Here is an 8,716-nt window from a genome sequence, read left to right as displayed (position 1 = left end):
AGACGGCACTTTGCATCGGCATCGATTTTGATTTTTCTCACGAACTGGGAAACGAGCATTTTCACCGAAAGGCTGTGAAGGTATCAGTATATTTTGAAGACTCAAGGATTTTGAAAATTCTTCCGACTAATTTCGCAATCGAGTCAGAGAACCAGAAAACCTGATGCGATAAAGTCAGTACGTGCTATTACTCACGTTGAAATGTTCCAATATTGACTGGAAATGACAACTCCCCATGTTTTTTCCGACTACTATTTTTCCCACCATCCATCTACTTTTCAAAACGAAGTTGTACTTCCAAAATAGAATCACTAAGTAGTCTTGTAGTAAGCAAGGAGAACACATAGGTATGTTAATAGTCGTCTCCTGAAATCAGTAATAGCGGGAAGTAGCGTCGTTTTTCGTTCAGATGAAGCAATTTTCAGAACTTGTTTTTCTTCTCGGTTAGTGGTATGAGCATCTTCGTTATCAGTGAGGCTCTGCTATTTGATGAGCATGATCTATTTGAGCTATTTGGTCTTCAACTCCGAACATGTAGGAGGATAGCTCCATTAAAGATCAAAAACGTTTGGAACTCGAATGGGGTGAAACGGCATTACTTCTCGGCATCACTAATTTGTATCCCCATGATGGTTTGTTTTGTGAGGAACCGCAATATCTATGGTTCAGTTCTTATCGAAGAACCACTCTTTCGTCCCTTGCAGCAAATGATACGCATGGATATATGCACGAAACAATGAAGGAAAGTCACGTGAATAGAATGTGTATGTTTCCAATCGAACCAAGGACGTTTTAAACAGACAGCTGGTACGAGAGAACGCTCGATCGCCAATGAGTTTTAGTTGAAGATGAGAGGTGAGGTCAGAAACTTCGCCTAATCGGAAAATGAATCAACGAGAATAGCACAGTATTTCATTTGAAATGATTTTAAAAGTGCAAGAACTTCGACCACCGACTTTTCCACGAAGAGAAGGCAGGAGCCAATTGATAATACGACTCGGACCTTTGTTGTTGGTAATGAGACCGCTGTTTATGGTGTTGCTATTCAAGTTAATCAATAGCTATCCGTATTCTGTCCAAGCGCCACGCTTTGGTTTTGCACTAATAGAAATAAAATTGAGGAAACAACAGAGCTACGAGGACTGTTTGTTCCATCGTAGTTGGACAACAAAAACAAACGTCGGAGTCGACGGTTATCGATTGATTTTGGTTGTTTTCACACCTGTATGCTGCAGAATTGGTAACAGCGGAAGTGTGCTATGAGCAGGAGACGACTTGGATAATCGTTGGAACTACAACGATGGAACGGCTCAAACTAAATCAAATACCATACACCGTCATGAAGTGGCGATTTCTGAAGGAGTTCATTGAGTTGAAGTAACTATAGTCCAAAGCGGCAGTGGTGAACTCGAGTAGCCATTGTGGGCTGACTGAGTAGACGAATGAGAGATCTCCACTAGGCTTTCCCCAGAACGGGTGACGACTCCCCGGTCCAATTTCCAAGATTACAATCCACTGGCTTTTTTCGAGACGTGTTGGGTGGAATCATAAGAATGAGAATATATATGCACTATAGAAATGAACCACTTGCAGCAGTGGTTGTTCTAAGGACATGACAACACTTCCGAGAGGTTCATCTAAAACGAACAAAACCTATTCACCAACAAAAATCGTAATATCCCTTTTCGGTCGTTATTTTCTTGAGATTTCCTGACTGCTTCTGATGAGAAAGGAGTTCAGTGATGAAGCTACATTAACTGGGATAACTTTGCTACTTCATTTTTTTGATGGAAAATTTGCGTCTTATGCTAATCACGTGAACATGTCATATTTCGTACTGCAGGCGAGAATTTTAGTGCAAAAGAACATTCTCCGCAATCGATTGTTTTTGGAGAGGCCTAGTTCGCTGTTTTGCAGCGTCCTTTGCTGCAGATATGCTGAATATGAGTGAAGTTAGGATAGGAAGTTAATTTAAGACGGTATTGGGAGGGATTTTTGAGTTTTTTTTTTGCAGCATCAGTTTGGGACGTAGTTTGCATCTGCACAAATGCAAAATAGCTGCTAAGAACCAAGGAACCGGTGGGACCAGTTTACTCAAAGAGAGAACTTCTTACAGCAATAGGATCGAGAAGGGTTCTAGTAAAACACTTTGAATTTACTCGATAAATACGTGAGTGAAGTGCACTTACATATGCATCCCATTTTGCCAACCTATGGATGTAACAAGTCGTCTCGTTGGATAATCCGAATCACAGGCTGCTTTCGACATGTCTGCGTCTGGATTTGTTTGCAGCGTTGCAGGTATTTTTTTTTGCAAACTACGTCCCATCTTCATCTACTACAGAACCTAACATCAAACATTTCATTGAACCCAGCCTTCGAAGGAAGATAGCTAAGATGACCTCTTCAGGAACTGAGGTAGCGAAGAAAAAATCGCTGCGAATTCCCTTGAACGACTGCTTTCGGAAAATCAAGATAACATGTAGGTATTTAGAATTAGCAATAAAGCTCGCTTAAAGGCATCACCCCACGAATCTGAGCTGGTACGGATTTCAGCTGGAGTATTCGTTTACGGGATAGTAGATTATGGAGAGGGGGTGATTCTGTCCATTTCTTCCTAGTTACCGTAAAAAACGGCCCGGAAAATGCGGCGCGTGCACAAAGCTGGCGCGCTCCAGTCGACCTCCTTGTAGAAAAAAAGTGCGCCTGAACGCCCAAAGCCGTATCTTCCGGGCCGTTTTTACGGCAATTAGGAAGAAATGGACGGAATCACCCCCCCCCCCCCCCCTCTCTCCATAATCTACTATCCCATATACGAATACTCCACCTGGAATACGTACCACCTCAGGTTCGTGGAGTGATGCTTTTAAGGGATTAGAACATCTGTGCCAATCTCTGAGCGCCAGCAGGTGCTTTGTGGTGCCTGCCATGGCGCGTAAATAATCGTGTTGTTGGTGCGCGTAATAGTGATTCTTATTCGCGGAAGTGCTGTAAACAGTTATCCATGACATATTTTTTATAGGATCGCTTAAATTTATGCGTAGAAACCACTTTCTTTGTATGAGGATTTTATAAATGAAATTCATCTTCAGATTAATTCATCGAACGTTTGGGTTTTTGTTTTGTTGCTGCATTTGCTCGCTGTTATATTTTCTTTTCATTTGTTTCCTCTCTTATCTTTTATTTCTTTTGTTCTCTATTTCTCTCTTTATTTTTTCTCTTTGTTCTTACTAGTTCTTCGCTTGCGTTTAGACCACTTTTAATCTACAATATTGGCTTTCCCAGCTTCAATACTTCTTCCGAGCTGTTCTAAGACAGGTGTTTCAGTAATATTTGAGATATTCTTTCTTTTTCTGATTGCTTGACGACTGTCAAGCCGTTCTACATTCATGTTCTTGCTTTTTTGAGATTTCAGAGTCATTTAACTGACTGCTGATGTTCTCAAAAAGTACCTCGTACAGAGGAGAGGACTGCACTGTAAATATGTGGATCGGAGAGCGCTAACGTCACAGCGCGTGACGACTTAGGATGGAGTAGTCGCGTTCACTCAGCTTGGCCTTCATGCACTGAACCTTCAAAACATCGGTGCGGTGATCTTCCTGAGATGTGTACGCCGAACAGGTTTTAGGTGCTTCAACGTGACACGCGGCGCTGACGTCTAGATCACGGCACGGATTACGAGACAAGATTGATCGGTTGGGTGTAAAACATCACTAATTGTTATACATATTACGAACTATTCAGGAGATGGTTAACAAGTCTCCCAGAAATGTATTATGGATGTCGGAACGAAATGTTCTGAAGCATTGTCAAATCCAGGTTTTCCTAATCAACAACTGCAGCCATGATTTTCATGTTACCTTTTGTTTCTTAAAGAATTTATGAGTTCTCAAAGCTAATGAGTGATCTGATAATGAGTTCACCGCCAGGAAGTGATATCATCTTATCTTTTGTCCAATGGTTTTTCATGAAGTGATGAAACATGTGCAAACCTTCGTTTATTGCGTACTTTGTCATTTTTTTTAAAATCATGGCTACATCCTTTGTCGTATTGCATGCACTGCATAATTGCATTGTGCATAATTTCTTCTTATAATGTGTCTATCTAACGGCACGGCCATTTTTCTGTGGTCTGCACGAAATATCTGGCATTCACTATCTGTAATTTATCTTTATTATATTATTATCTCATACTATTATTTAGCTTCATTAACTTTATTATATCGATGCGAATCTGAAAATAAGCTCGCTGTAGATAGCAGAACGTTATTGCTAATGAGGGTTATTACATTAATGTATGAGATTAAAAATAAATAAAAATAATAATAAAAATGATAAAAATAATTGTTTTTTAAACTTTACAAAAAACCGCTTTACTTCTTGGTATTCCTGGTAGCGGGGGAAAAATCGTAATAGAAGTATGTTAATAAGAAAGGGCAATAAATGAGTGTGAACACATAGCATGGTGCACACAAGTTCATCTCATTTATGGCCCTTTCTGATGAGGTTCCTCGGTATCTCAAGTCGTATCATTCTCACTTCAAAAACGATTTCTGCTCTACTTAGTTATCTCGCGATAACCAATGTACACAGAACACAGCTGAGCGTCACGTTTTTCTTCTAAACACCGATAGAAACTCAAAAAGGTCACGCTTATGAAGGTCAGAGCAATTCTACCCACATCTTCAACTAATCATAGTTATTCCATGTGCTAAGACTCGGGCAAAGGTGACCTTAGACCTCATAGTACTTGTGTTCTTTGTACCACAATCAATGTACAACAATGTTAAATTTGTAAATCCACAGAAAAAAAAACATTAAGAACAGTGTGGCTTTGTACGTAATCACTTACGTTGCATTGCAACGTTGTTAGAACCCCAGTAAAAGTGCAGTTTTTTTTTTGTCACGATTTACCTTCACTACAGAAATTTGGGGATATATATATATATATATATACCGAAAAATGGATAGGAATGGATTCTGTGCAGACTCTCGCAGGTTGGGCAGAGCTATGCTCAAAGACGACACACCTTGGCGAAAATGCGGCAGTAAAGTCAAGTGATAATATCAGCCTGTCGATTAAAGGCATCACCCCATGAATCTGAGGTGGTGCGGATTTCAGGTGGAGTATTCGTAAACCATAATAGATTATGGTGAGAGAGGCGATTCCGTCCATTGCTTCCTAATTGCCGTAAAAAATGGCCCGGAAGATACGGCTTCGAGCGTTCCGGCGCGCTATTTTCTACAACGTGTCCGATTGGAGCGCGCCAGCCGTGTGCACACGGCGCATCTTCCGGACCGTTTTTTATTAGCAACGCCAATTAGCAAAAAATGGACGGAATCACCCACTTCTCTATAATCTACCGCATAGGATCCCGTATACGAATACTCCACCTGAAATCCGTACCCCGTCAGATTCGTGGGGTGATGCCTTTAAGTCAAGTAAGATATATATATAATATATAATATATATGTATAAAATATACGTCTGAATGTCCACATGACATCAGACTTCTTCTGGTGTACGCCTCGTCTCCCTTCACTGATCAGTAGAAATAAAATGTTGTTCCGAAAAATTAAATTTGTATTTTTTTCTAACGACACTTTTTTCGTTCGTTCGTTTTACAAAATGTAAGCATTCTTGATCATGAATTGAAGTGATGACTTCATGGTCCTCTTCCTAAATTCATCAGTACTATATTTGGAGAGTATTCAATCTTGATTTTACACGATATTCCTTCAATTCCGCAAAAATTTAGAAAAATAATTTGGAGCATGAGTTTCCCTTGTCTTTCTCATCAACAATCAGCGCAGAATAATGTGCTAACGTGAAATGACATGAACGTCATCATCGAACTGGTAAAGAGAGGGCTCCACATCAGATCATGTCGGGACCGGCTGCTAGTGGAGCAGCCGGTCCACTCGTGCTACCAATCGCCGAAGAGAGGATGCTGATAAGACGAACGTGCAGTGGGAATAGAAATGAGCGCTGCTGAGCGCATAGCGGTGAAACGCAACACTGCGGCTTTCGTGGCAGTAAAATGTTCACAACGTTTTGTTTACTTCTTGACAAGGTCACTTGGAGTCGTTGCGCGGTGCTACTGCACTGTGGCGCCGTAGGACCCGTCTACACCGTTCTGCCGTTTTCTGGCACTGACGCACCAATTTGACACAGTGGGACCCGTCACCCATTATAGCGATTATTGACGTCGATGTACCAGTTCGACGCCGTCGACGCCCTGAGACCAGTCCCAAAGTTTCTCCAAAATGTCTATCTGCTTTCTGCTGGCAGCACCCATAATTTATCTCGTTGGGCCCCTCCAACCCGGCCTCGCGACTGCGGGTCGAAAACAGGTGTTGATGTTCAGGATCTCAACTTACACATTATGAGAAGTATCAAAAGCAAAAGTTTTTTATATGTCTAGTCTAATCGGTTTTTTTTTCCACAACAACATGAAAAAGTGAAGGAGCACTGATAACGTTGTAATTCCCAAGCGAAAAGAAACACAAACGAAGTGCAATGTAAAAAAATCATTAACATAGAAAAATCAGCAGAGGAACAATAGAAGTCTCTGTAAAAAAAAGCTAAAAAGGCGAAACATTTAAAAAGAAGTAAGGTAAGGATCTAATCCAATGCTGAGATTAAACGTATCATAAACTTTGACATTTGATTCTTGTTTCCTGTTGCGTTTAAGTTAAAGGCAGCATACCACGAATCTGACGTGGTGAAGGAAAGGAAAAAGCTAGAGATGGGGTTTTACATTGCAGGATCCTGGGTGGTTCCGTTCAACTCTCCATAATCGCCCTAAAAAAGCGTGGGAACCGCGTTATTCTCCTCTATGAAGGCACACTGATCTTCGACTGATTTCACATTGATGCAGGGCGTGTACAAAGGTGGCGCGTTGCAGCCGAAATCGTCGTAAAAACGGCGTCTTCCCCGATTAGAGAGAGCCGGGCGGAATCACCCCTGATCCCGTAATCTCCAACTCCATCTCTAGCTTTTCCTGCGGAGTCCCTCGTCAGATTTATGGTGTGTTCTTAAGCTCTTGGACATCACAGCATGTTTTCTGTACGCTTCTCCGGTACTTCTCCGGTGTAAGCTTCTAGAACATTCTGCCATATTCGATTACCAAAAATTTCAATCAAAGACCTCTAAAATTCTGGATCGAAAAGTAAATTTTGGTGCAAGACTTTCGGACCAACCTAGTAGTACATATAGGCCAGGAAAAGAGCGATCTACTAAGTGAAAATGCTAATTTGTTCTTTGTTCTTTGTTCTAGAGTCAGGAGAGGCTTATGGAACTGGATAGAAGTTGACTCTGCATTCGGCAGTCACTCTGCGTGGAAATTTGCTGCTCTTCTCGTTCAAAGGAAATTGTTCTTGGTTTTTCAAGATCAGCATTTAGTCCTTTTTTTATCGAGCTGATTGCGTTATTTACAAGTACTTTGGATAAAATATGCCACAATGCTGATGAATTACAAGAAAAACTGCACTAAATTTGGAGTGCTCTTGAGTCTGTTGACTAAGGAGCTTACTCATGTTGTAGTCCCTTATCTAATGGCGTGCAGAATACAGTGACGAAGTACCGACCTCTGCCAACCACTTTCAAAAAGAAAACAGCTAAAAGCAGAAAGTGCTGATATATTTGAGCGATCTCCCTACTCTTGATCGATTTCATGGCATACCAGCTAGTAAACAGTATATTTATGACTACGAAAAATATGACTGTCCAAATGCGCTTTTTCACATAGCTTGCGCAAAGATGTCGATTCAGGGAACAGTTTGTGCTCAGTAAGGGTGAGTGCTTGATGCGCGATGCTCTCCCAAAGTTGTCAAACAGATGAAAAAACAATGGGGCTTCGTGAGAACGTGATGACACTGCGCCTTATGTGAGAGGTATTCCGTAATCTCTGTGAGATTGCTCCACAGAAAGTAAAAATCTAAAAGTTCGACAGGTGTAGAGTTCTTAGGCCATCTGTTCCTATTCATTGTCTGGTTGATTGATCGCGATGACGTCTCCAACTATCAGCTGATAACTGCGTCCTTCGCGATGGTCATGCGGCAGCTGTTTCTTGAAATCGAAAAAAAAAACAGCAGAGGAATGAGATCAGAATCTGAGGGAGGATTGTGAGGGAGACAAAACTTCCTCTTTTCGAAAAAGGTGGAGTTGACAAATGACTATCAATAAAGGTCGAAGTAGGGACGTTCTTTGAAAAAAAGCTCCATAAAATCGTGGGATCACGAGAAGAAATCACACTGAACCCCGAACAGTTTAAAGGCATCACAATACGAATCTGTGGAGTGGTGCGGGTTTCAGGTGGGTTATGCCTATACGGTTTCGCAGATTATGGGGAGGAGGGTGATTCTGTCCATTTCTTCCTAAGTGCCGAAACAAAACGGCCTGGAAGATGCGGCTTCGAGTCCTCCAGGGCGCTACTTTTTTTGAATTCGACTGGAGCGCGCCAGCCTTGTGCACCGAATCTTCCGTGCCGTTTTTTACAGTAATTAGGAAGAAATGGAAGGAATCGACCTCCTCCTCATAATCTGGGGCCCCGTATAGGCATAATCCACCTGGAACTTGCACCACCCCAGATTCGTGGGGTTATGCCTTTAAAAGGGGAAATGAAGTATTCTTGAGCCATCGAGAGCCATTGAAATTTTGGACAACATGAACATCGGTCTAGAATCTGAGCTTTTTAAGTCTTCCCCACAGTGG

Source organism: Necator americanus, chromosome III (assembly GCF_031761385.1).
Source record: "Necator americanus strain Aroian chromosome III, whole genome shotgun sequence".
NCBI lineage: Eukaryota > Metazoa > Nematoda > Chromadorea > Rhabditida > Ancylostomatidae > Necator > Necator americanus.
Note: the sequence above shows the minus strand (reverse complement) of the source record.